The sequence below is a fragment of the Siphateles boraxobius genome, unplaced genomic scaffold, assembly GCF_051911475.1.
Source record: "Siphateles boraxobius isolate OS27281-9 unplaced genomic scaffold, OSU_SipBor_1 41, whole genome shotgun sequence".
Taxonomy (NCBI): domain Eukaryota; kingdom Metazoa; phylum Chordata; class Actinopteri; order Cypriniformes; family Leuciscidae; genus Siphateles; species Siphateles boraxobius.
The window spans coordinates 12,519,356-12,546,715 of record NW_027509042.1 but is presented as its reverse complement, the minus strand read 5'-3'; positions in this window follow the sequence as shown (position 1 = coordinate 12,546,715).

Sequence of the window (27,360 nt, the reverse complement as noted above, 5' to 3'; positions counted from 1 at the left end):
GAGCATGCATTAACCATAAATTCAAAATGGCGAACGTCACCACACATCAGACACACACATCAGTATTTCATCAAGATGACAAAAATATTGTAATTTGCCAACTCTGTAAGGGGCGGTTCACATATCGCGACTAAAAACGCATGGAAACTTTCTCCTTTCCACAAGTGCATGGCATCTGTCGTTGCCATGCAACCATGAACTGCGCTCTCCATGATGACGAGGAAGTATCAGCAAAGGATTAATTAATTTCTAGCCCATGCATTAGCTTTACTACTAGATATATTTATAGTGATGAGAAATAAAAAGCCGCCCTGTATAGCTATGATCAGCTGTTCGGCTGAGCTTTCGATGTTGTTACGGAAAGGCCGAAGCTGATCGGTTGGTTTTTGTCACATGACCTGCGGCGCTTGCGGCATTCTGAAAAGTTGAGATGTTACGGTGCGTGTCCACTGTCACGGAGCGAGCCTAGCGGACAGACAGATCGCTGAATGACATCAAACTACCGCAAGAGCGATTCAAAAGCATACGGAGCCGCCTACTCTCTAATCGCTCTCGCTGTTCTTTGATGTCATTCAACGATCTGTCTGTGAAGTGCCGATTCAAGTCGAACAAGCCTGTTTTCATTTTGCCGTGGCATAGGCGCGCCTGAAAAAATGAGCGCGCCGCGGCTACATTTGAAATAACGAATTTGCACGCGCACAAAACGCAATATTTGAACGGGCTCTAAATGCGGACATTGCGTCTGAAATGAAAAGCAAGAACGGCTGTTTATTTGGCTTTACTCTGTTACATGGAAATTTTAAATATGTAATGTCAATATTATAATGTTTTGAGAGTTCACTTAATTGTTGCATTAGGCTATGAATTAATAAACATTTATTGATAAGAACTATTTCATCTCTTGCATTTCATTATATAGACAGACCACAGCAGAAATCTCTTTTCAAATGTAAACATGAGTACACAGTGGGAATTTACATTCTTACTGGGAGCAGAAGTTGATTTACATGGAACCATTTGATAACAATGGGAATTTGTTTTGAGTTTACACCATCTGAGAGCAGGAGACCATTTGCCTGGAAGACACATATAAATGTTTTATTTATATAATTTATATATATATATAGGCTATATATTAGTGCTGTCAAACCGATTAATTGTGATTAATCGCGTCTTAACCTAAAAGCTTGTTTTCGTCATATATTTATATATATATTATATATACGTCTCTGTTTATTTACTGTACATAAACAAACTTTTATATTAGATGTGATTAATCGACTTGACATCACTAATATATATATATATATTTATTTATACGTATACAGTCTTGGGGGAAAAGTCTGGTTACCCTAGTCTTGATCATCTCATGCACTGACATGAGCATTATCTCAACCTACTTTAGAATTTGGGTTGTCCCTCAAATTGTAGTGACAATATAAATAAAGACAGAAATAATACAATATGATGATTTGACTTGGAGCTTGAAGAAAATGGGCTGAAAACAAACCAGAGAAAGTTTCTCGGAAACATCTTTCATTGGTCTCTCAGCACAGAAGATAACACCTTCACACAAAAGTTCTACTGGTTTGCACAATTTCCTGATATCTTTGTGTCTCAGAGTCTCGTGCTCCTCTTATCTACAGCTGTCCTCTACTGGAGGTTCTTACATGGATGTTATTTCTGCAGAGGACTAATAAGATTGAATTGGTGTGAGTTTGCTTCTCGTCGATCCTCTCCATGTGCAGACGGAGGGGAAGAGAGTGGCAGGAGAACACCTGCGAGCGGATTAATGAGGGAGAGACTGCTCTCCGAGCTGCCCATATACTCTCGCTAATTAATCCTGCTGGTCATTAGCACTAACGGTTGGCTTCATTCAAATACCAAGCATTTTATGTTATCTCTATAATGAAACTTGCACAGTAAAACTGCCTTGATTAACATATAGGCTAAAATGATGAGGGCAAAGGTTGCTTTTAAAGATACAGTTTACCCAAAAGTAAAAATTCTGACATTATTTATTCATTTTACCTGATTTACTCTGCTACACTTCTTGGGGGGGGAAACAAATCTGCATAAAGATTCAGATAACTCAGTTAACAAAAAACACAAAAGTGATCCATATTATAAGTCTTCTAATGCCATATGAAAACTTTGTGTGAGAAAGTGACCAAATTTAAGTCTTTATTCAATTACCTTCACTTCAAGTGAGCTGTTAACTCAAGAACATCTTCAATTGAATCAATGATTCAGTGAGTTGACTTTACAACTGAATCAGAGAATAAACCATTGGTCTGTGCCTTCCTTTTGTATGAACTGGTTGATATTGTTCACAAATTGGACTGAACGGTTCATCAATGAATTGTTGGACTGGTTCATTCATGAATCAGCGTTTACTCAATTATCTAACTGCTGCAGTTCTCAAATTAGCAGTTCACTGTGGGGGAATTTGTCTGTGAATAAATACTTTACGCTTTGTATAAGCTAACTTTGCTTTTTTAATGTGTTTTCTTTAGTGTGTTATGTTGCTGTTTGAGCATGAACATGTCTGCAATGATACAAAGAAGGGAGTTATTCCAACACTATCTCACGACCAATTCGTACAAGTGAGTACGAGGTGGCTAATTTGTACGACCACTGTCTAAACCCCAGTGATGGGTAGGTTTAGGGGCGGGGTCTGGAGTAGTCATTCGTAGGAATTCACACGAATTGGGTAACTCATAAAATATGTACGATTTAGCAAAAGTGAGGTCCTAGAGAAACCTATTCTATAAGACCTCAAAAACAAAATCAAGACTTTGTAAAAGGGAAGAATATAGCCTCTTTTGGGGGGTGAACTATCACCACAATTTATAAAGGGATTATGGGAGTTATATGAATGTGAAAAACATGGCTATTTTTGTGAGTGTGGATGTGTGTACATTAGGATTTAAATAGATCTCACCCTGCTACACACAGACACATACACACTTTCTGTCTTTCCCTATATGCTTGCCTTATTGCCATGCTCATGGCAGATGAGAAGCAACTCCACACAGAAGAGGAAGAATGAGAAAGGACGTGTGAGGGAAAGACTGAAGCAGTGAGGGAGGGAGCCGTCACACAGAGCGCTTCCTAAAATCATGTTACTGTGTCATTATCCCACCTCTGCTCTCTTCCCAGCAATCATATTTGGAGAACATCTTTCAGGAGCTCTCAGTGCCACAACAACTGGTAAGCATGGCTAATGGAAATTTAATCAGTGACAAGAGTGGAGAATCAGTCATAATGCATGTCAAACTGAATGCACCCCGATAAGGAAAAACAGAGAGATGCAAATAGTGGTTAAGGGAGGCTTCGCTGACAGACTGAAAATGCCCTCATACTTCCTGCAGCAAGCGCCGAAGGCTGTGTCTTGTTTTTGAGTGTTTTATTTAAAGCCTGATTTATGAATGTTTTTTTATTGATTTTAATGCCACAAAAATGAGCACTCCAGCAAAACCAGAAGGCACAAGGATGCAAATAGCCCTGTTTATGTTTTTTCATTACAGCAATAAGAGCAAATCTAATTAGGATGTCAAGATTTCAAGCAGTTGTTTCTTGGCTCCTTGTTTGGTTGGTTTTCATTTTTCATACTTTCTCCAGGCAGAACCTTGTAAGATTAAACCAATAAATGGCTTGCAAAACTTGGGGTTAAATTGACTACACATGACAAAACCTATACAAATCCCTCTTATCCCATTTCAACTTCCCCACTGGTAAACAGAGCGCTATCTTGTTCCACCAAAGAACTGCCATGAGCAAGACGGCGTATAAAACTGCAATCTACAAAGAAACAAAACTGGGATGCTCCATCAGCCCACCACGCATCCTCCGTGCTTCAACTTACCCATGAAACGGATTTCTTAAGGCTAGATTAACGCAAACACTTCATAAGAGTTTCAAATCAAGCTTGCATGACTGGCATTTAACCCTCTCTGTTCTAATGCTTTGGTCCTGTGAGTTGTGGCCTGTATATCCAATAGGTTTCATTTGGACAATAATTTGCAATATGTTAATCGCATTAATGTTGATGTTTGCTTGTAACTTATGTCATGATGTATTACTGCCTGTTAAAATATATGGATATCAGATGTGTTTATAGTTTGCTTTGCTGGAGTATTTATGTTAACTTTCACTATTACTTCAGCCCTAAACTCTTTTTTGAGACCCACCTATTTTCGACAGAGAACTGCAAAAAAATCACAGTGTAAATTCACAATCCATTTCAATTCCCAAACAGTTCTTTTGAATTGCATATTTTGATTAATTTGATAATTTTGAATCTGAAAACCTGTTCACAAAGCTCTCTGAAATATTAATTTCACAAATCACAAACACACACTGGACAACGTATCACTCAACAGATCTCTCAACTTGATATCATTGGAAAATGTAACTATTTTATGATGTGACTATTTAGAAGTCGTTCATATGATGTGAATCATACAAAAACATAATGTGGCAAGTAGGGTGGGGTCGAGAACCGTGGGAACGGAGTTAGGACGGTGAGTGCCACCTGCGCCACACTGGTCTTGAGTCCCTTGAGGAGATCTGGAAGAATAAAAGGACGAGTGACGACAGTGCAAGAAGAGAGAGGACCAGGCCTGGACTTGTTGCTTTTGTTGTTTGCTTTTTTTGTTGTCAGCAGTCGTCCGTTAGGGGCTGCCGCTTTACTTTCGTTTTGTTATATTTATTTTGTGAATAAAGTTATGTTATCTTCGCTGAACACAAACCTTTTCTACACATACGTTTTTAGATAAGTAGTAAGAATGAAGCTCAACCCCTAAACATAACCATCACTGTGGTATGGCAGACCATTTTAGCTTAAAATGTTCCAACCTTTACTTGTCGTAATTGCATTTTTAGTAGTAAAAAAATTAGTTTGAGATCTTTACAATTCAGTTCTTACAATAACAGTTCTTCAGTTCTAGTAACAATCACAATTAGAGAGCTCTCTAGTTCATTTATCACTAGTAACAATTATGATTAGAAAGCTCTCTAATTTATTACGATTAAAGGGCTCTCCAATTGACCTAAGGATAAGCCACGCCCCCAAATGTGATGAGCCAATCACAGTGCGCATAGCTCCCAATACACTCGAACATTCTCTGCTTCCACGTCCATTGAAATGCATTGCATTTAGTCAGTTTTCATTTTTTTATGTTTTTTCTTGTCATTTTAAGTTTAAAATGGTCAAACGGTGTGCATGGTGTACATGCAACTCCGACACTAAGTATCCCGAGAGGCTGGGGAACGGTGTGTATTTTTTACTGTAATACGGTTCAAAGTAGTGTGGTGGGAAGAAGAAGACGGGGTCGGCGAAACTGGAACTCGTAGGTTTTTATTATTCAGAATCAAAGAAACAAAATAAAAGGCGCGCACACAGCGCATTCACCGTACCAAGTACGGCACAACTCAGTCCACAGAAAATAAGCTCTTTCGAGGATGATCAGTTAGGTCTCAGCTTCCTGGTTTACACAGCTCCCGCACGAGTTCCAGTTCCTTCTCTCTCTCTCGCATTCTCCCACTGTGTGGCTTTTATCGGTCTCCCCACGCCAATCACTGCAATCAGACACAGGTGTTCATCATCTGCACTTGACCCACTTACTCACCGCACAGCTCATTGACTCGTCTCTCCCTACAGACGCCGCGAGAACCACGCCCCCCTCACCACATACCCCCACCGCCTGACTCAGGCCGGGGAGGTCCGAATAATTAGGCACAAACCTCCTATAATATCCCGCTAGCCCCAGGAACTGTCTAACCCCCTTCTTGGTCTTAGGACTCGGACAGGTTGCAACGGCTGCTGTCTTATCAATTTGTGGACGCACCTGTCCGTGACCTAAGTGGAAGCCCAGATACTTTACCTCCACCCGCCCAATTGCGCACTTCTTCGGGTTGGCCGTGAGCCCTGCCCTTCTCAGCGTCTTTAGGACAGCACGCAAATACTGCATATGCCGCTGCCAATCATTGCTATAGATGATAATGTCATCCAGATAAGCAGCCGCATATGCCGCATGCGGCCGGAGAATTCTGTCCATCAGACGCTGAAAAGTCGCAGGTGCCCCGAACAAACCGAAAGGAAGCGTGACGAACTGGTGTAATCCGAACGGCGTGGTGAAAGCTGTTTTTTCTTTGGACATTGGAGATAAGGGGATCTGCCAATACCCCTTCGTTAAGTCCAGTGTCGAGTAAAAGCGAGCAGAACCAAGCCGATCAAGCAATTCGTCAATCCTCGGCATTGGATAAGCGTCGAATTTAGACACCGCGTTCACCTTTCTATAGTCCACACAGAAACGAATCGAGCCGTCAGGTTTAGGCACTAAAACTATCGGGCTCGCCCAGTCACTGTTGGACTCTTCTATTACCCCCATGTCGAGCATTGTCTCTAATTCGGTCTGAACTGTTTTCTTTTTGTGTTCAGGTAAACGATACGGGCGGCAACGCACAACGACCCCCGGATCCGTCTCAACGTGGTGCTGAATGAGATTCGTTCGACCAGGCAGGGGCGAGAACACATCTGCAAATTCTGCTTGTAACTTCTTAATGTCAGTGAGCTGGGAGGGTGAGAGGTGGTCTCCAGCGGGAGCCAGAGCGAGTGATTGAGGTTTTATATTCGCTTCTGGCCCGAGATCCTCCTCTCCGCTCACAACCGTCGCCAGCATCACTGCTTCAGCCTCAACCCATTTTTTAAGAAGGTTGAGGTGATAAATCTGACGTCCCCCGCCCCTATCTGTTCGAATTACTTCATAGTTGAGATCACCAACCCGCCGTGTGACCTCAAAGGGCCCTTGCCACTTTGCGAGTAATTTCGAGCTGGACGTGGGGAGTAATACAAGTACCTTATCTCCCGGTGAGAATTGACGGAGTCTAGCCCCCCTATTATACTGCTGTCTTTGTCTGTCCTGGGCCTGTAACAAATTCTCCAAGGATAGCCGCCCCAATGTGTGGAGTTTTGTTCTCAAGTCCAGGACATACTGAATTTCATTTTTACTAGCGGACGGTCCGTCCTCCCAAGTCTCCCTCAGAACGTCTAACACCCCGCGGGGCTGACGACCGAAGAGAAGCTCGAAGGGGGAAAACCCCGTGGAGGCTTGGGGGACCTCGCGTACAGCAAACAACAGGGGTTCTAGCCATTTATCCCAATTTTTGGCGTCTTCCTGAACGAACTTACGAATCATGGCTTTTAAAGTACGATTAAACCGTTCCACCAGTCCGTCCGTTTGTGGGTGATAGACGCTGGTGCGAATCGATTTAATGCCCAGTAACTCATAAAGTTCGCGAACCGTTCGTGACATAAACGTCGTGCCTTGATCGGTGAGGATCTCCTTAGGGATCCCCACCCGGGAGATTAATGAAAACAGCGCGCTCGCCACACTCTTAGCCGAGATATTGCGAAGCGGGACTGCTTCCGGGTATCGTGTTGCGTAATCCACTAGGACTAACGCAAAACGATGCCCTCGTGCCGCCCGTTCTAATGGCCCGATGAGGTCCATGCCAATTCGTTCGAAGGGGACCTGCATCAGCGGAAGGGGGCACAAAGGTGCTTTTGGGTTGGCCGGTGGATTAACCAACTGACATTCACGACAAGACGCGCACCACCTGCGCACATTTTCGTGAATGCCCGGCCAAAAGAATCGGGCCATGAGACGGTTTAGTGTCGCCGTTTGCCCTAAATGTCCGGACATTGGATTACAATGAGCCGCCTGAAAAAGCATTTCCCGGCGGCTCTTAGGAACTAACAACTGAGTTGTATCTTCTTTTGACTGGGCGTCTTGGGCCACCCGATACAACCTGTCTTTAATCACGCAAAAATAGGGGTAAGAGAGCGGTTGATTCGGCTGGAGTACCTGACCGTCGATAGAACGGACCTTATCAAATGCGTGTTTTAGCGTCTCATCCTGGGACTGCTCTAGGGGAAAGTCATCGCGCTCAGAGAGAACAAATCTCTCTAGAGAGCTCTCTTCCCCTACAGCAATACCCAGAGGCCCCGGTACAGCATCTCCCGCCTGAACCACCGCTGTCTTCCCCTTCTGCTTCTTTCCCCAAGAGGCATCCGCGCATAAAAACCCCAATAACTTCCCGAAGCCTGGCCAATCCGTTCCCAGAATTATCGGATGCCGGAGGTGCGGGTTAACTGCTACCTCTACACTATGTTTTTGTCCCCTAAATAGAATCGCCACAGACATTAAAGGATAACTCACCACCACCCCGTGAACACACCGAACCTTAACCATGCGGCTTTTATCCAATACCCCAGACTGAATCAGGCTTTGATGAATGGAGGTTTGGTTACACCCTGAATCCACCAAAGCCTGATAAGTACCCCCCTTGATACTCACAGGTATCTGGTACAGGCCAGCTTGATCGGGGGCGGCCCGTGGCGCGTCGGGGACCCGAACCAGCGTCCCCACCTCCATCACTGGACAGCGGTCAATAAAGTGACCCGGGTCCCCACAGCGCCAACAGGCCGGCCCAGGCTTTACCGCTGTCCCAGCGGCGGGAAGTGGGCCAAGAGATTGACGTGGGGAGAGCGGCGCCAGCGGAGCCAGGGTGGATGAATCCCCAGCAGGCATCCCCCTCGGAGCGGCCCTCCCGTGGGAAGTGGTATCCCCTGACCATCCGGACCTCCACCTCGGCGCTGGTCTGGGCGCCAGACCTCCTCGAGACCTGGGAAGGGGAACAGGTTTGGCAGAGGGGGAAGAGAGAGAGGATGGAGACAGAGAGGGAGAGAGAGAGACAGCCGGTAGGGGCTCGCCGACCCCGGAGCACGCCACCATGTGGTCTTCCGCCAGCTGGATGGCCTGGTCCAGCGACGTCGGGCGGTGGCACTGGACCCATTGTGCAGTCTTCTTGGGCAGCTTTCCAATAAACTGCTCCAGTACCACCTGGTCGATAACCTTCTCGACGTCGCTTCCCCCGGCCATCAGCCATCTGCGGCAGGAGTCCCGGAGCTGTTGCGCCATCACGAAGGGCCGGCCGGATTCTTCTAGGGTCAAGGACCTGAAGCGTTGCCGGTGCTGTTCAGGGGTCCGGCCGACCCGCTGAAGAATGGCGCATCGTAGATCTTGATAGACCAGGAGATTCGAGACTGGCAGTTGGTGGGCTGCAATCTGCGACTCACCGGATAGCAGCGGGATGAGACGCAGGGGCCAGTCTCCTTTGGGCCACCCCCGGGCCCCGGCCGACCTTTCAAACAGGTCCAGGAACGCCTCCGGTTCGTCCTGTGGACCCATCTTCCCCAGCGTGAGAGGCGGGGCCGAGGCCGACTCTTGAGAGGGGGTGGCTGGAATCTCCCGGTCTAAACAGCTCCGGAACAACTCGCGGTCTTCCTGCTGGCCTTGGAGCAGCATCCGAAAACGCTGCTCATGTTCGTCCTTTACGCACAGCAGGGCTTGATGTTGTTCCCTTTGAAGAGCCGCGAGTGATTGGATGATCTCCGCAAATGGCGATACTGACGGGTTCTGCATGGCGGCGGCAGTCTCCTTCGTCCCGGGTTTTGGCACCAGTGTAATACGGTTCAAAGTAGTGTGGTGGGAAGAAGAAGACGGGTTCGGCGAAACTGGAACTCATAGGTTTTTATTATTCAGAATCAAAGAAACAAAATAAAAGGCGCGCACACAGCGCATTCACCGTACCAAGTACGGCACAACTCAGTCCACAGAAAATAAGCTCTTTCGAGGATGATCAGTTAGGTCTCAGCTTCCTGGTTTACACAGCTCCCGCACGAGTTCCAGTTCCTTCTGTCTCTCTCGCATTCTCCCACTGTGTGGCTTTTATCGGTCTCCCCACGCCAATCACTGCAATCAGACACAGGTGTTCATCATCTGCACTTGACCCACTTACTCACCGCACAGCTCATTGACTCGTCTCTCCCTACAGACGCCGCGAGAACCACGCCCCCCTCACCACATTTACCCTTTCCAAATTAAGCCACATCTCAACGAGATAAGTGTCTGCTCTGGATTAAGTTATGCAGTAGACCACAACACCAACTAAACATGGATAAATTAAACAAGGATGTCTACATCTGTTCTAAGGTAACGTTAAGTCAACAACTTATTTGAACATTATTTTTAACATCTCTAACGTAACGTTAGGCTAACGTTAGCCTAACATTAGAAAACGTTAATATGCAACTTAGACCTGTACATATTTAATTTGATCATGAACCATTAATTACATATTAGAGCACAACATTTTAGTAAACTTTCTACCAAAACAACTGGGGAACTTTGTGTTTTTTTTTAGCAAAACATGTAGCCTTTTCTAAATATAGCGCCTGTTGCCAAATGTTGACTGTTTGTCCAAGGAGGTGGAGGGGGCGTGACTTAGCTATAGGTCAATTAATTTACTACTAGTAACAATAGTGATAAGAGAGCTCTCTAATTCATTTATTACTAGTAACAATTATGATTAGAGAGCTCTAAATTAATTTTTACTATTCATATGTCTCCACTGACTTCCATTTAGTTTTAATTATAGAGCTCTACAATTTAATTTTTATTAGTAAGAATTCCAATTAGAGAGCTCTACAGTTGAATTCTTGCTAGTTACAATTACAATTAGAGAGCTCTCTAAATCAATTATTACTGTAAGAATTCTAATTAGAGAGCTCTTTAACCCCTCTGCTCACGTCTTCATCTCACGACTCTCTGCTCTTGGTATTTCTGGAACTGCCCTATACTGGTTCACTTCCTACCTGCCTGACCGTCAGCATTACATCTCTATTCGCCGGGCTAATTCCACTACTGCACACATGGTGTTCCCCAGGGTTCTGTTCTTAGACCTCTACTCTTTATCATTTACATGCTTGATTTAGGTAAAATTATCCGTCATCAGGGGTCAGAGAAACAAGAAGCAAAAAGATATGTTTTAAGGTGAGTTTTGAAATCATTTAATGATGAGAGGTCACGAATGTGTTGGGGAATAGAATCCCGGAGAGTGGGGGCAGCGATAAAAAATTCTCTTCCACCAAACGATGCTTGTGTTCTGGGATCAACAACAGACATGTATCAGAAGAACTGGGGAGTAGATATGGATGAAATCAGAAATTATATACAGGTGCGCAAAACCATGGAGTGCTTTGAATGTCATAAGGAGTATCTTGTACTGAATATGAAAGTGAACGGGTAGCCAGTGGAGTCTGCGTAGAATAGGAGTTTTGTGGGAAGATTTTCTTGCAAAGTTCTGAATATATTGGATCTTATTTGTTGTTGTGTTGGGTAAGCCATAGAAAAGATAATTACAGTTAGTCAAGCTGTGAAGTGATGAAAGTGTGAGCCAGGGTCTTAGCATCACTGACATTTAAAAACGGACGTAAACAAATGTTATTTCAGAGGTGAACAGGAAGGAGAGAAGAATCCAAGATTATACCAAGGTTTTTAACAATGGTGAAAGGTTGAACCAAGACTCCAGCAATATTAAAATTGTCAACACAGAAATGGGATGTACTTTGAGGTGAACCAACAAATAGATCTTTTATCTGTGTTGAGTTTGAGGAAATTGCTGGTCATCCAAGCATTTATATCACCAATACAAGCTGATATAGAGTTGGTGGGGATATGAACATTGAGTTGAGAACGGATGTGAAGTTGGGTGTCATCTGCGTAGCTATGGAAAATTAAAGCCATGACTTTATGATCTGATTCATGTTATGTACTGTATGTTGTTATCTATCTCCATTTATATGTTACCTATCTCAGTTTATCTGTATTGGGTCTTTGTCTGTTGTCATGTTTATTTGTTCAAGAATTGTAAAATGACTTTAAGTTTGCAGAAAGGTGCTATATAAAATAAACATTATTATTATTATTATTATTATTATTATTATTATTCTGCATGTAAGTTTTAAATATTCTAGCTAAGACAAGAGCTAACTCTAGCTGAGTTTTATCAGCTTCTTATAATACATGTTGATGCATCATGCTTATCTCGAGACACACTGTAATAGCGCTGTATGACAGATGTATTGCTTTTATTACGGTTTTCCAAACTTGTTAACTGTATCATGAACTATCTGATATTCCGATTCCGATTAATGTGTTTTGATGTTTGAACACCTTTATGCGCGATGGGCGCCACCATGTTACCTGTCATGTAGGAAGCTGTTTGAGTGAACGTAAATGACTGCAGCTTAGCAACCTAAAAAAAAATGGCTACACACATCAGCTGATCGTGTTTCATTGATATATTGACATTATTGTGCTTATATCCCTATAAACTTTTGCCGTGGTACTTCTGTAACAATGTAAGTGTCTGTGACATAAAATAAACACTGTGTTTATGTAGCTAGTTGTGCCACATGTGGCACTGTAAACCACAGTGCCTGTAAACTGTGCCTGTAAACACTGTCTGAGTAGCTAGTTGTGCCACATGTGGGACCGTACTGCTCAAGTGGTAATATAATTTTCACTTGTAACAGTTAGATAGCTCTCTAATTCACAATTACAATGAGTGACTCTGGGAGCATTTTAAGCTACATTGGCTTGCCATACTGTGGTGTTTAAGCAGATCATACAAAAACGTACAAATAAGATATGTGCGATTTGTTTTTAACATACTCTCTTGCCTTTCCTAGAACTGTTCATATTTGTTTTAACAAATAGTGTGTTCATAAGTCAAATAATAAAATGCCGTTACCAATTACTTTTAACTAAAGTGCCGTATGAATCATTAATGACCAGATGCAGGAAGACTAAACCAAAACAGGTCCCGCCACTCGCATTGTAATTGAGGGGAGCAGCGTGAATTGCTGTTCTGCTGAAGATTAAGAAATGATAATGAAAAGTATGAAAATGTTTTTGAAAAATGTACATAGCAAGAATAAACACTATTTTGCTGTGAAAGCTTGAAAAGAAAAAATGGATAGTCTATCATATATATAGGCCTATAAATCCACAACAAAATGCTAATAATTAAAATATAGCCTTAAAATAGCCTAATATATTTTCTTTTTGTTTATAATGTTCTTGCCCAGTGTTTCCCAATACTTTTTTGTCTTATTTACCTTCACTGCACTTTCAATAATACTCAAGTATACCCCTTCATCGGCATCAAAATAGAAGTGTGTTCCTCTTAAAGGGTGTCATATTTGATATAATTCCCCATTTATATTAATTTTCTTTCAGTAGCCATTATTACAATTATTCACCTTTAAACTTAATGCAGTCCGCACTGTGGGAGATAAAACAAACTAAGGAAGTTGATTCATATCCCTTTAATGAGACACCTGAGCTTAAATGTCTATTCCAAGGTTTGTCAGTTCTGAGGGCAATCATTTTCTTTAGAAAGACCTAACTACCAGCTTAAGTACTCTCTGGGGTACATGTACCCCTGATTGGGAATCACAGCTTTAGCCCGAAAAAAGAGTTTGTAGACTATGCCTGATCTTCATTATAATTAGATGCTACCCCAACTCATAAGGATGGCAAACTATGCATTACACTATGTACATTATCATACACACATCATCTGCAGCAAATAGGAATATGTGGTGTCGAGAAAATGAGAGAAGAGTCTGCACTGTGGCAGAGGAGGAGACCCATTAGACCCAATCTGGTATTGGCTCCTCTAAAACAAAGCTCTTTGATGCAGGGTATATTTGAATTCATATTTTTTTGTAATTGAGGCTATGGCTGACTGTGTGAGTGTTTTGCAGTTCAGGAAATGATGTGATGTTGGTGGCAGTACACACACATATGGATTCCAGTACTGAGGACAGTGGCTGGCCAGCAGACAGTGCACAGTGAATGAATCATAACCTGCTATTGGCAGTATTTTAATTGCATGGCCTTATTTGGTTATTAGAGTGACCTTGTATATTTTTCCTGCAATGTGAAAAGCAATGAAGACTTAATTGGTATACCAGTGTGGTTTTATTGAACTTTAAGTGCAATACTATATGATGATGATGGCACCTCTAACAGCTGCTCCAGTTTTGTTGTCAGGGGCTAATGGGATCAGCCAATGTCTGGATGTCAGATTAGTCAAAGACAAACGAGCTGTATGTAGGCTTACCTCTACATTGAGACTGTAAGGAGCAGCAAGTTTCGATTAACATAATCATCAGTGATATCAGTGTATAAATCCACTTTACCGGCTATTTCCAAGCATTTTATTGAAGCCTTTACTATATATATATATACACACCAGGGATGGGCAACTTTGGTCAAGATGAGGGCCAGCATTTTTTCTCCTTTAGTTATTGTAAATGTTTAACTTTACCTTTACCTATCTTCCCAAGCTCAGTTTAAAGTGGCAGTTATGTAGCAGACATGTTTTAAATTCAGAATTTTAAATGAGTAGTCTTGACCGACTGATCCTAAGAATGATCTTAAGCCATTTTATACTTCTGATAAGAAGACATGACAAGAACACAAAAAAACAGTTATGTTGTTTTAAATGCCTGACAGTCTTTATTAAAAAATACTTAGCACCACCCTGATCTGTAAGTCTCAAATAGATTTTGATGGGTTTTGTGATTTGATTTAGGTTTGTATATTCATCAATTAGTATAAAAGTATTCTTAATAGTTTCTTAAAGGTAAAATCTGAATGTTTAGCAATGTAACTTCTATCTCTTTCAGCTCCCAGCTAGTGTGAATGAATTCACTTATATTAAATTTATTTTTAACAGTTCAATAGCATTTACATATTAAGGCTCGGTTTCACAGACAAGGCTTAGCCTAAGCTAGGACTATGCCTTAGTTAAATTAAGATATTTAATTTGCTTTTATTAAAATGCCTTAGATAAAAACATTACTGGTGAGCACCTTGTGACAAAATAATGACAATAACATTTTAAGATGTGTCAGGGCAATTTATTTTCATTAAGACAGCTCAAATTTTCATTTTAGTCTTAAGCCTTGTTTGTGAAACTGACCTTTAATTTTTTTTCGTATTTTAAATAGTTTCCTGTCTGCTTTGTGAAATAATTAAAGGTTGTAACCGTAACTATTACAACATAAATTTCTAAGTTAAACAGTTCTGAGCTGTAAAAAAGATGGTCATAAACCGTAAATATTACAATGTAAACCTTTAAAGGGATAGTTCACCCAAAAATAAAAATTCTGTCAGTATTTACTCACCCTCATGTTATTCCAACCACGTAAGACCTTCGTTCATCTTTGGAACACGAATTAAGATATTTTTGATTAAATCTGAGAGCTGGCTCACTCTTAAGGGATTGACACTTGTTCCCCGAAAAGTTATTAAAGACATTGTTAAAATAGTCCAAGTGACTACAGTGGCCCAATCCTAAGTTTATCAAACGACGAGAATACTTTTTGTGCACAAAAAAAAAACAACTTTATTTCAACTATTAATTTCCTTCTCTGTGGGCCTCGAGTCAGTTCACTAGTATAATAGCCTAAGCCTCTGTGTTGTACGTCACAAGCATAACACACATGACCAGCGTCGGCCAATAGTGAGCCTACGTGTGACGTAGGTCTACGCAATCACACTACGTTAACTGACTAGAGGTCCACAGAGAAGGAAATGAATAGTTGAAATAAAGTCTTTATTTTTGGCGACTTGGTCGCCATGTCCGCGCAGCTTACGAGTGAGCGCGCGCAGTCACTGCTGACTTGCCTGAGACAGTTCGAGGGCAAGAGTGCGGTTCCACTGAAACTTTTTCAGAGGCTCCTGGGGCATATGGCATCTGCAGCCGCAGCAACGCCACTCGGATTGCTTCATATGAGACTGCTTCAGCTTTGGCTTCGCGACCGAGTCCCGAGGTGGGCATGGCAACACGGCACCCTCCGAGTAACAGTTACTCCGACCTGCCGTCAGACCTTCACCCCGTGGTCGAACCTCAGTTTTCTACGGGCCGGAGTGCCCCTGGAACGAGCTTCACGGCATGTTGTTGTAACGACAGATGCCTCCTCCATGGGCTGGGGTGCCATGTGCAATGGACGTGCTGCCGCGGGCTCCTGGATAGGACCCCGACACCTCTGGCATGTCAATTGCCTCGAGTTGCTGGCCGTACGTCTTGCTTTGCGCCGCTTCCGGCCGTGCTCAAGAACCAACACGTACTAGTCCGTTCAGACAATACCGCCACTGTAGCGTACATCAACCATCAAGGTGGTCTACGCTTCCGCAGTATGTCGCAACTCGCCCGCCACCTCCTCATATGGAGTCAGAAGCATCTGAGGTCGCTTCATGCCATTTATATCCCCAGAGCCCTGAACTGTGCAGTCGACGAGCTCTCACGGCTTCAGCCCCTCCTGGGAGATTGGCGACTCCATCCCCAGTCGGTTCAGCTGATTTGGGACCAGTTTGGGGACGCACAGATAGATCTGTTTTCCTCTCACAACTCGACCCATTGCGACCTGTATTATTCCCTGACCGAGGGCACGCTCTGCACAGATGCACTGGCGCACAGCTGGCCGCGGGGCCGCAAATATGCGTTTCCCCCAGTGAGCCTTCTTGCGCAGACCCTGCGCAAGGTCAGGGAGGACGAGAAGCAGGTCATTCTGGTCGCGCCGTACTGGCCCGCCCGGACCTGGTTCTCCGAACTAGTACTCCTCGCGACAGCACCTCCTTGGCCGATTCCCCTGAGGAAGGACCTCCTTTCCCTCGTCCCGATCTTTGGAACCTCCACGTTTGGCTCCTGGACAGGTTTGAGGCAGGTTTGAGTACCATACCACCAGCGGTGGCGGCTACCATCACTTCCGCTAGAGCGTCGTCCACTAGACACGTCTATGCGTTGAAGTGGAACCTCTTCGTCAACTGGTGCTCTTCTCACCGAGAAGACCCCCGGAGATGTTCGATTAGTGTCGTGCTTTCCTTCCTTCAAGATGGGTTGGAGCGAAGGCTGTCTCCCTCCACCCTGAAAGTCTATGTTGCCGCTATTGCCGCACACCATGACCCGGTCGAAGGTAAGTCTGTTGGGAAGCACGACCTGATCGACAGGTTCCTGAGAGGAGCGAGGAGACTGAATCCTCCTCGCCCTCCTCTCGTTCCCCCTTGGGACCTCTCAGTGGTTCTAACTGCCCTACAGAGTGCTCCCTTTGAGCCTTTGCAATCAGTGGAGGTTAAGTTCCTGTCTATGAAGACAGCGCTCCTGGTTGCATTGGCCTCCATCAAGAGGGTAGGGGACCTGCACGCATTCTCCGTTGACAAAGCGGGCCTGGAATTCGGGCCGGCTTACTCTCACGTGATCCTGAGACCCCGGCTCGGATATGTACCCAAGGTTCCTACCACTCCCTTCTGGGACCAGGTGGTGAACCTGCAAGCGCTGCCCCTGGAGGAGGCAGACCCAGCCTTGGCACTGCTCTGTCCAGTACGCGTTCTCCGCGCCTATGTAGACAGGACGCAGTGTTTCAGGACATCAGACCAGCTCTTTGTCTGTTATGGTGGGAAGCTGAAGGGAAAGGCTCTCTCCAAGCAAAGGTTGTCTCACTGGATAGTGGACGCCATTGCCTTGGCATACCAGCAGCAGGGTCGACCGTGCCCCCTTGGTGTGAATGCCCACTCCACCCGGAGTGTGGCGTCCTCTTGGGCTCTAGCGCATGGCGCCTCGCTAACAGACATCTGCAGAGCTGCAGGCTGGCCGACACCTAACACATTCGCCAGATTCTACAATCTCCGAGTGGAGCCAGTGTCCTCTCATGTACTCGCTTCAACCAGCTAGTACTGGATCCGCTCAGGTGTCTTCGCTTGCTCGCCATTCCACTCCACGGACTGGATACGTGCGATATTGTCCTCAGGTGCGCTTCTCCGAAAGCCCTGAGTTCCTCCAGCACTCCTGACGTCGGCGCCAGTGTCTATTGCCTGCGCGTCGGCTAGGTGCCTCCCGTGTGCATGGTCCCTCCTCCGAGCGACCCCCACATGTATATTTCCACTGTAAGCCTCTCTGAGCATGTGTCTTCCCTTGGCAAGCCACCTTGCCACCCCTGGGGTTGAAATATTCCACCTGCGGCTGGACACCCCAGTGTTCTCTATATGCATCCTTCGGGTCATATGTGTATTCTCTAAGTCCCCCCCCCCCCCCCCCCCCCCCCGTTGGGCTGGCAATATTTTGCATATTTCCTCTAAACTATGGGATATGCTCCCCAGTGTACCTTGGTATTCCTGTGCTAGATAGGAGTCCTTCATCCGTGCCAACCTCACGACAAGGATCTCAGATTTACGCAGGGCACTGGAAGACAGCCGAGAAGGTGGCGTGATTAGACTGGTAACCCCATTCGTCGTCATCCGACGTAACTCGGAGTGACAATGAAAGGGAACGTCTCGGTTACGTATCTCGGTTAGCCTCGTTCCCTGAGTAGGGAACGGAGACGTTACGTCTGCCTGCCACTTTCCGCTGTACCGCGGGGATCGCCTGAGCTCAGTCTTGGCTCCTCAGCGAAGAAACATATCTGCATGTTGCCGGTGTCCTCCTTTTATACCCACGAGGTGGGGAGGAGTTACGCTATGCAAATTCAGCAGACCCATGGCATTTCTTCGCCATTGGCTCGTTTTGTAATACTCAAAGTTGATAGGCTTTCCAAGCGAAACCCCATTCGTCGTCATCCGACGTAACGTCTCAGTTCCATACTCAGGGAACGAGGTTTACATACGTAACCGAGACGTTTTCTGCAGTAAGTGCTTGTGTCTGATTTGAAATTGTCCTCCAAAAACACAGGAATTTCAATGCGCAGCGCAAAGAATCTTTTCAGATACTTCCCACGGCTCATCCATCTGATGTCAGTGTGCATCAGTAAATGCCCATAAGCAGCACTGACATAATCAAAAAAGACTTTCGTCACTTCATTCATGTAATGGCTGAAGTCCAGAATCTTCGTACACAGGGCCCCCTGTAACTAAGAAAATTACGGATCACGTCACATAACATTTCAATTGAAGTCACGAAATAAAAAATAAGCCAACTCACCCGATGTACGGTAGTGCAGTAGTGGACAGTTAATGCCACTCTTGCCACAAGAAGCCCAGCGAATCCAGATTATGTTTATTGCATTGCTGATGCTTCATCAATAACAATTGCGGACCAATCGTGGTGCCATTTAACAACTCCACTTGAACATCAAAGTCTTCGTAAAGATTAGGAGCTGACTGACATCTGTCACAACTGTGCTTTCGTCCTGTACGTATAAGCATGCTGTAAAGTATTTGCAATTGTCAATTGCATGTTTAAGCTTTTCTTGGACTTGACATTGAATGTCAGAAATTTGATTTGTTACTATTCGGCGGGATAAAGATGCAGATTCAATGTTCTTGGCCATTTTCTTGTCTTCAAATGGTTTAGTAATCGTCAATCGCATATTGCTATACAGTTTCGCCCTCTGATAACGTCTTTTCCGCTTTCACAGGCACAAGTGAAACCGCATAAGATGCCTTTCTTGCATCGTCATGCATTTGGCAAAAAGGTTTTGTTGACAATGTATTTTACCTTATAAACCTGAGATGAGAGCAATTTTGGCATCATTGGTGTATCTCTCATACTTCTCTTTGTGAGCAGCAGTGTAATTGCAATTTAAATTAAAATTCGTCATTACAGATTCTGTTTCCAAACAAACCAAACACATGGGTGCCCCCTTGAACTCTGTAAAAAGATCATCTGTTTCCCATCTTGACTGTTAAACACGATTTTCATTGTCAATTTTTCTTTTCTTTTTGCTCATTTTAGTTCACATAAGTGAGTACATCCGACTAGGCTTTTATTATTATTGTGATAGGCAGGAAACGAGCGCCCTCTCCTGGTTGGGGTTAGAATTAACATCCTAATCTGAAAGCAATCTTTTCATTTTTCAAATATATTAAATTTGATTATGATCAGTGGGCTATATTTAAAGATACTGCGGGCTGCCAGTTGTCCATACACTCACTGGACACTTTATTAGGTACACCTGTTCAACTCCACGTTAACGCAAATATCCAATCAATCACATGGCAACAACTCATGGTCAAGACAATCTTCTGAAGTGGATGGGGAAGAAAGGTGATTTAAAGGAGAACTCCGGCCCAAAATGAACCTGGGGTGTAATAACACATTGATACCGAGTCGACTGTTCTCTGGGATTTGCCCCACACTAACACGGTAGCTTAATGTAGAGGGTCTCTACATACAAACCGAACCACTGACAACTTTGTAAGTGTACAGACAGTTTAATAATAATATACTTTATAAAGACAGTACCATCCCGTATACAGGCAGGAGCCATCTTTGGGAAACAGCCTTGACCAGTCGAACCACTAACGGCGTGCTAAGTGAGCTGAACTGTGAGATTCCAAGTCACAGTTCAGCTTGTAGCACGGCGTTCGTGGTTCGACTGGTCGAGACTGTTTTCCAAAGATGGCTCCGTGATGGTACTGTCTTTATAAAGTATATTATTATTAAACTGTCTGTACACTTACAAAGTTGTCAGTGCTTCGGTTTGTATGTAGAGACCCTCATTAAGCTACCGTGTTAGTGTGGGGCTATTTTGAGCCTTGTTAGTGGTATTAACTAGCGATCTCTTTTTACTTATTACATGCCCCATATACTAGCGTTATAAGCTCAACAGTTTTTAGAGATAAAACTCTTTACACTCGATTATCATGAAAACAAATCCCAGAGAACAGTCGACTCGGTACCAATGTGTTATTACACCCCAGGTTAATTTTCCGCCGGAGTTCTCCTTTAAGAGACTTTGAACGTGGCAGACAGGCTGATCTACTGGGATTTCCAAGCACAACCATCGCTAGGGTATCAGAGAATGGTCTGAAAAAGTGAAAATATCCAGTAAGTAGCCGTTCTTGGGTCAAATGCCGTGTTGAAAATGCCCAGACTGGTTCGAGCTGATAGAAAGGCAACAGTAACTCAAATAACCACTCGTTACAACAGAGGTTTGCGGAAGAGGATCTCTGAACTCACAACACGTCGAACCTTGAAGCAGATGGGCTAAAGCAGCAGAAGACCACTCTGGGTGCCACTCCTGTCAGTTATACAGGTGCTGGTCATATAATTAGAATATCATCAAAAAGTTGATTTATTTCAGTAATTCCATTCAAAAAGTAAAACTTGGATATTATATTCATTCATTACACCCAGACTGATATATTTCAAATGTTTATTTCATTTAATTGTGATGATTAAAACTGACAACTAATGAATATCCCAAATTCAGTATCTCCGAAAATTAGAATATTACTTTGTGGGGACATTGTGTAGGAATTTCTCCCATCCAGCGGTGAAATTGTATTTTGCATTCAAATAAATTGTGCTCTCCAGCGCCTCGCTTTTTCAAATGTGTGTTGCATCTACGGTAGCTGTGAAGTACCAAAAAGCTATGACAGGATGTCTTCTAATAGCACTTCGTCGAGTTTTTCTTCGTGTGAACAGGTTTTTATTTCAAACAAACTGCAACTTGACACAACAAACAATTAAATGTTACAGTATGAATAATAACAGTGCAATGCAGCCTTTTAAACTTGCCAGGGCAGTGACAAGCGCCTCTCACTGCTCTGCTCCTCCGTTTCTGCTGCTTTCAGTTATGTGACGCTGGCTCTCAATGAAAACGCGTTGTGGAGACGTGTTGACCTAGTACTTTTTGACCCTCTGTGCTATTATAGTATTTCAAGATGGCGGAACGACATGGAAGCCTCCGTGGACCTACCTGTCACATGTATATAAAGATAATAAATTCTTCGTTTACGAGGATCAGTCAGATAATTGGCAGAGGTATTTGTACACCACTGAGGACATATTTATGAACAAAAATATTGATTTTAGATAATAAAATACCTAAAAAAAATTACACATAGTCCTTTTAAGACCAATAAAATAAAAGTATTTTTAGAAATGTTGGCCAACTGAAAAGTATGAACATAAAAAGTATGAGCATGTATAGCACTCAATACTTAGTTGGGGCTCCTTTTGCCTGAATTACTGCAGCAATGCGGCGTGGCATGAGGTCGATCAGTCTGTGGCACTGCTCAGGTGTTATGAGAGCCCAGTGTAATGTAACTGGACCGTGTCAGGACGACTCATTCACTTATGCATGTAAAAATACTTCTAACCTCTCTGACTCTGGTCCATAACTCAGGCCTGGCACCACAGAGTCTGAGCCCTAATTGCCCAACCGACACTTCGGTGGCATACGCGAGAGAAAACCAACAGCCATAAACTCGAACGCGTGAGCTTCAGAGAGATCAGTATCTCTTAACACCTCCTTTTCTGCACAGAAAGGAATGCAAAGCGGCCGGAAGAAAGCTCCTTCTACGCTGCGACACACGCACACACACACTCCGCACCCAAGCACACACACATATCCAAGGACTTTCACTTAAACTTCTCATAATAAAATTTATAATATAAAGACATTACCAAGATATATTCGATATGTTTTTATGCTTGCTTGTTTGCCAACGTCATATTGGGATAACCATGATTTTATCATAGTATTAAATTAACTATAAGTGCTTGTAATTATGCATTTAGATTTATCTTTGTATTCCAAATTTGCCTTATTTCATACCGTTGTGATCCTCTCGACCGAACTGAGTTGGTCATGTACAGGAGAATACAGTAAAATGTATTATTCTATGTGCAACAGCTTTCTGCTTAGGAAATGCATCTTTTAACACCCATCATAAATTATGCAAATGAGAAACGAGAAGACAAAGAAAAGTTTTCCCGCTGACAGAACTCCAAGTCGATTGGTCAACCTCACCCCTAGGAGGTGAACTCAGACGCTGTTTAAAGTCATTGACCAGCGGTTTTATCTCTCTCTTACCTCTCTTACTTCCTACGTCCCTTCGTGAACCTCTTCAAGGCTCTTCAAGCCTTCTTTGTTTTCTTTTTTTGTTTCTTTCTTTAAGTTTTTATTTTCCATATTTGAATTCTCCTTTGTTCATTTCCCCCAACGAGTGAAATGAACTTAGCCTGAATTATCAACCGGCAACTTCACCTCAAAGGGACATTCAAAATCGCCGCGCTTCGCTCGCTCTGGAAGCACGAGTGAACACGTGAAGCTCCGAAGGACTCCGAGGCCACACACGCAGGCACGCTTTCTCAACAGCACAAGAGAGTTATATTTGCAAGTATCGTATTTCTATTCAGATTTAGATGCGTTTAAGATTGCTTAGCCCTGCTTAAGATTGTGTTTTCCTTGTTGGTTCTCTCAAAGGTTTTGTCCAGATAATGTGCCATTCTGTAACCCCTTCTCTCTCTTTCTATCACTCTCGGACTTTCATTGTTTCATCGCCTTATTGTATTGTATATACATTTTATTCCGTGTAATCTTAGTCACCGATTTACGGAGTATTTTCTTTATTAAAACCATAAATACTCATTTATTGATTCTGTTTGTGCTCATATATTGAAGTCCCTTTAATGTCCGATCGAAGCTACGCGCTTTACAAATTGCTGATAGTATTTTCTTTTATACTTTACGAGAAAGCTGTTTTTCATGGCCAGAAGAACCGTCTTTCCTGAAAGCTTATAAAAGTATAGCTCCTCTTGTGATGTAATAAAAGATAATTTGGTCCGTTTGCTGGACGAACAAACCATTCGATAACTAATTGATTCCATTAGGAGTTATCCTGAAAATAGATCTATAATAGACAATTGATATATTAATATTTAATTATAAACATGTTGTGATTGATTATTGATATAAAAATTGATCTATTTTTGCCTACCTGTATGGATAATTGATCACAATTTGTTGGTTTAGTTGTCCATACAAATACGTTGGCAAATATTCCCGTTAAGGGCAAATAATAATTTGTAGGCGAATTGTGATCATATCCATGATCATATATTCCCTTCATTTGAGCTAAGAATTGCTACACCAGGTTGCTCTGATAGTGGCCTTCAGCTCTTCTGCATTGTTGGGTCTTGCGTATCACATCTACCTCTTCACAAAACCCCATAGTTTTTCTTTAGGGTTAAGGTCAGGCGAGCTTGCTGGCCAATTAAGAACAGGGATACCATGGTTATTAGACCTGGTACCGGTAGCTTTGGCACTGTGTGCAGGTGCCAAGTCCTGTTGGAAAATGAAATCTGCATCTCCATAAAGTTGGTCAGCAGCAGGAAGCATGAAGTGCTCTAAAACTTTCTGGTAGACAGCTGCGTTGACCTTGGACCTCAGAAAACACAGTGGACCAACACCAGCAGATGACATGGCACCCCAAACCATCACTGACTATGGAAACTTTACACTGGACTTCAAACAAGCACTGTGCCTCTCCTCTCTTCCTCCAGACTCTGGGACCTTGATTTCCAAAGGAAATGCAAAATTTACTTTCATCAGAGAACATAACTTTGGACCACTAAGCAGCAGTCCAGAGTGCTTTTTGTCTTTAGCCCAGGTGAGACGCTTCTGACGCTGTGTCTTGTTCAAGAGTGGCTTGACACAAGGAATGCGACAGCTGAAACCCATGTCATGCATACGTCTGTGCGTGGTGGTTCTTGAAGCACTGACTCCAGTTGCAGTCCACTCTTTGTGAATCTCCCCCACATTTTTGGATGGGTTTTGTTTCACAATCCTCTCCAGGGTGCAGTTATCCCTATTGCTTGTACACTTTTTTTCTACCACATCTTTTCCTTCCCTTTGCCTCTCTATTAATGTGCTTGGATACAGAGCTCTGTGAACAGCCAGCCTCTTTAGCAATGAGCTTTTGTGTCTTACCCTGCTTGTGCAAGATGTCAATGGTCATCTTTTGGACAGCTGTCAAGTCAGCAGTCTTCCCCATGATTGTGTAGCCTACAGAACTAGACTGAGAGACCATTTAAAGGCCTTTGCAGGTGTTTTGAGTTAATTAGCTGAATAGAGTGTGGCACCAGGTGTCTTCAATATTGAACCTTTTCACAATATTCTAATTTTCTGAGATACTGATTTTGAGGTTTTCATTAGTTGTCAGTTATAATCATCAAAATTAAAAGGAATGAACACTTGAAATATATCAGTCTGTGTGTAATGAATGAATATAATGTCCAAATTTCACTTTTTGAATGGAATTACTGAAATAAATCAACTTTTTGACGATATTCTAATTATATGACATCATGGAAGTGCAGCCGCCAAATTAGCAGCAAGCTGCTATCATGTCAATATGGACCAAAATCTCTGAGGAATGTTTCCAGCACCTTGTTGAATCAATGCCACAAAAGTGGGTCCAACCTATTGGCAAGGTGTGCCTAATAAACCTTTCGTGATAGTGTTCTTACTCTTACTGACTCAGAAATAAAAGTGTGTATATTTATAAAAATAAAAAAACTTATCAGAATTTACTTATTTTTGCTTTTACACTTTCATCAAAAAGCTGGCTCAAACTAAATTTAGGATTACCCAGGTAGCCACTTAAACCTGCTTCGTGTTAATGTGTTTGAATATATACCAAAAGAGTTTCAACCCTGCACTCTACACTGAAATGAGCCTCAATTTCAGGTTGATTTTGTCTCTTCTCTTGATATATGCAGAATCTTCCCGTGTAGTCACCGTATGGCCATTGAGCAGGGATGCCCTCCACATTAGAAGTAATTCACACTTCAACTTCAGTCAAGCACCATCAGCGGCTAAAACCCTGGATTGCCTGTGAATAAAATCATAGTCATGACAGCTGTGCAAAATGTCGCCTCAGAAACGTTAAGCGGTATTCATAATTCTTTCAACCAAGTGCACTGCTTACAGATTCAGAATATGTTTAGCTCAGCTCTGTAAACAGTCAGCAGCTGGATTGCAACAGATCCACGATGTTCACTTGTGTTTGGAAATGGGACAGCATTAAACAACACAATAGTATAAGGTATTTAAAGGGGTATTTTTTAAATTCAGGATTTTGGAGTCTGGATCAAACCAAACGTATCCCTCACTGTGACTTAATCTAGGTTTGTTCAATAAAGTTAACAAGGTATTTTCCAACATAATCTTCTGGCCTTTTGTTTAACCACAGTCTCTGAGGAGAAGGTCATAGGATAAATCTGATAGTTCCTGAGAGGCTCGCATCACTGGCATTTTTTAGCTGATAACTTGAGGCATAAATGCCATGTGAATCACTCAGGAGAAGCTGGAAAATTTATATTATATTATATTATATTATATTATATTATATTATATTATATTATATTATATTATATTATATTATCCAGCCAAAACTTGACTCTTTGGTTTCCACATCACCAAAGTTTTACATGTTGCATGTAAAAGTGATCTTAGTGAGATAAAGCGACTACAAGTCTCTAACGTGGAGAAAACCTATTTAGAATCAAATGCTCTCTTCAGAAGCGACTGTTGATGTTATTTCTCAGGTATAGTTGTTTCAGGGAGTATCACACACTGTCATTAGCACTAATGGAGCTGTCACACTGACTGCAAAAGTGGCCCTGAAGTCAGTAGGCTGTTCAATGGATACCTCTAAGGCCTGTCTGACTTTTATTGTCTATTTTGTTGCTGACATACAATTACTTACCGACTTCCCATCAAGAGATGTGTACATGTTTACAGAATTGCGTCTGTGGCCAGTTTGACACTGAAATATTTAAATAAGATGAATATCCCAGCAACCCATAGTGACTTGAACATTATTCAGCTAGAAACAATCACTCCCATACGGAAGTCCTGCTGGGATAAGCTAAATTAATGTTTTTTATCTTTTGTTTTGTTTGTTTGTTTGTTTGTTTCTGTATCAACATACGTTTTTTGTTCTGCAAAATGTATGTGAAATAATATTGGTGATCACATGAAGCTCTTCATCTGGAAATGTTTTGTGCTTTTACTGTGATTTTGTGTTTGCTTCAAAAAAATATAATCAGCATACCCCATTAAGTGTAAACAAAAGGTCAAAATGTGTTCATTTTTTGTCTGAGCAATAACAGTGGAAATCAATAGTTCAATCAAAAAGGTTCAATAGCTTATTTGTAGCCTAGACTTTAATGTATGGGCCTGTACAAAAATTGAAATATTCAGTGGTGTAAAACGTGCGACAATTAGCCCTCACAACAACATACATTTCCAATGCTTTAAATCATTTAGCCAGCATAATAAATATACCTGATAAATTATATCAGATATATTTAATTATAATGATATTTAAAAAATTGACAGAATTTTTCAATCATGCCTTCAGGGACATCAGCCATCCTTTTCAGCAACAGTGCAAAAAATAAAAAATAAAAAATAAACAATAAACAGTTTTGTTCATTTATTTCAGGAATGTCCCCAGGGAGATCTGAAAATGACTACATTTCCTCTTTGCTACCAAAGGCTCTGTATATTGGAAAGTCATCCAATTCAATGGCTTTATTTTCCCAGTGTTAACTCAGGCCATCCGTATGCAGGAAAACACTCTGCGAAATAAATGTCACACTTTAATGAAAGATAAAGGCTTAAAGTAGTGAAACAATAAGATCCAT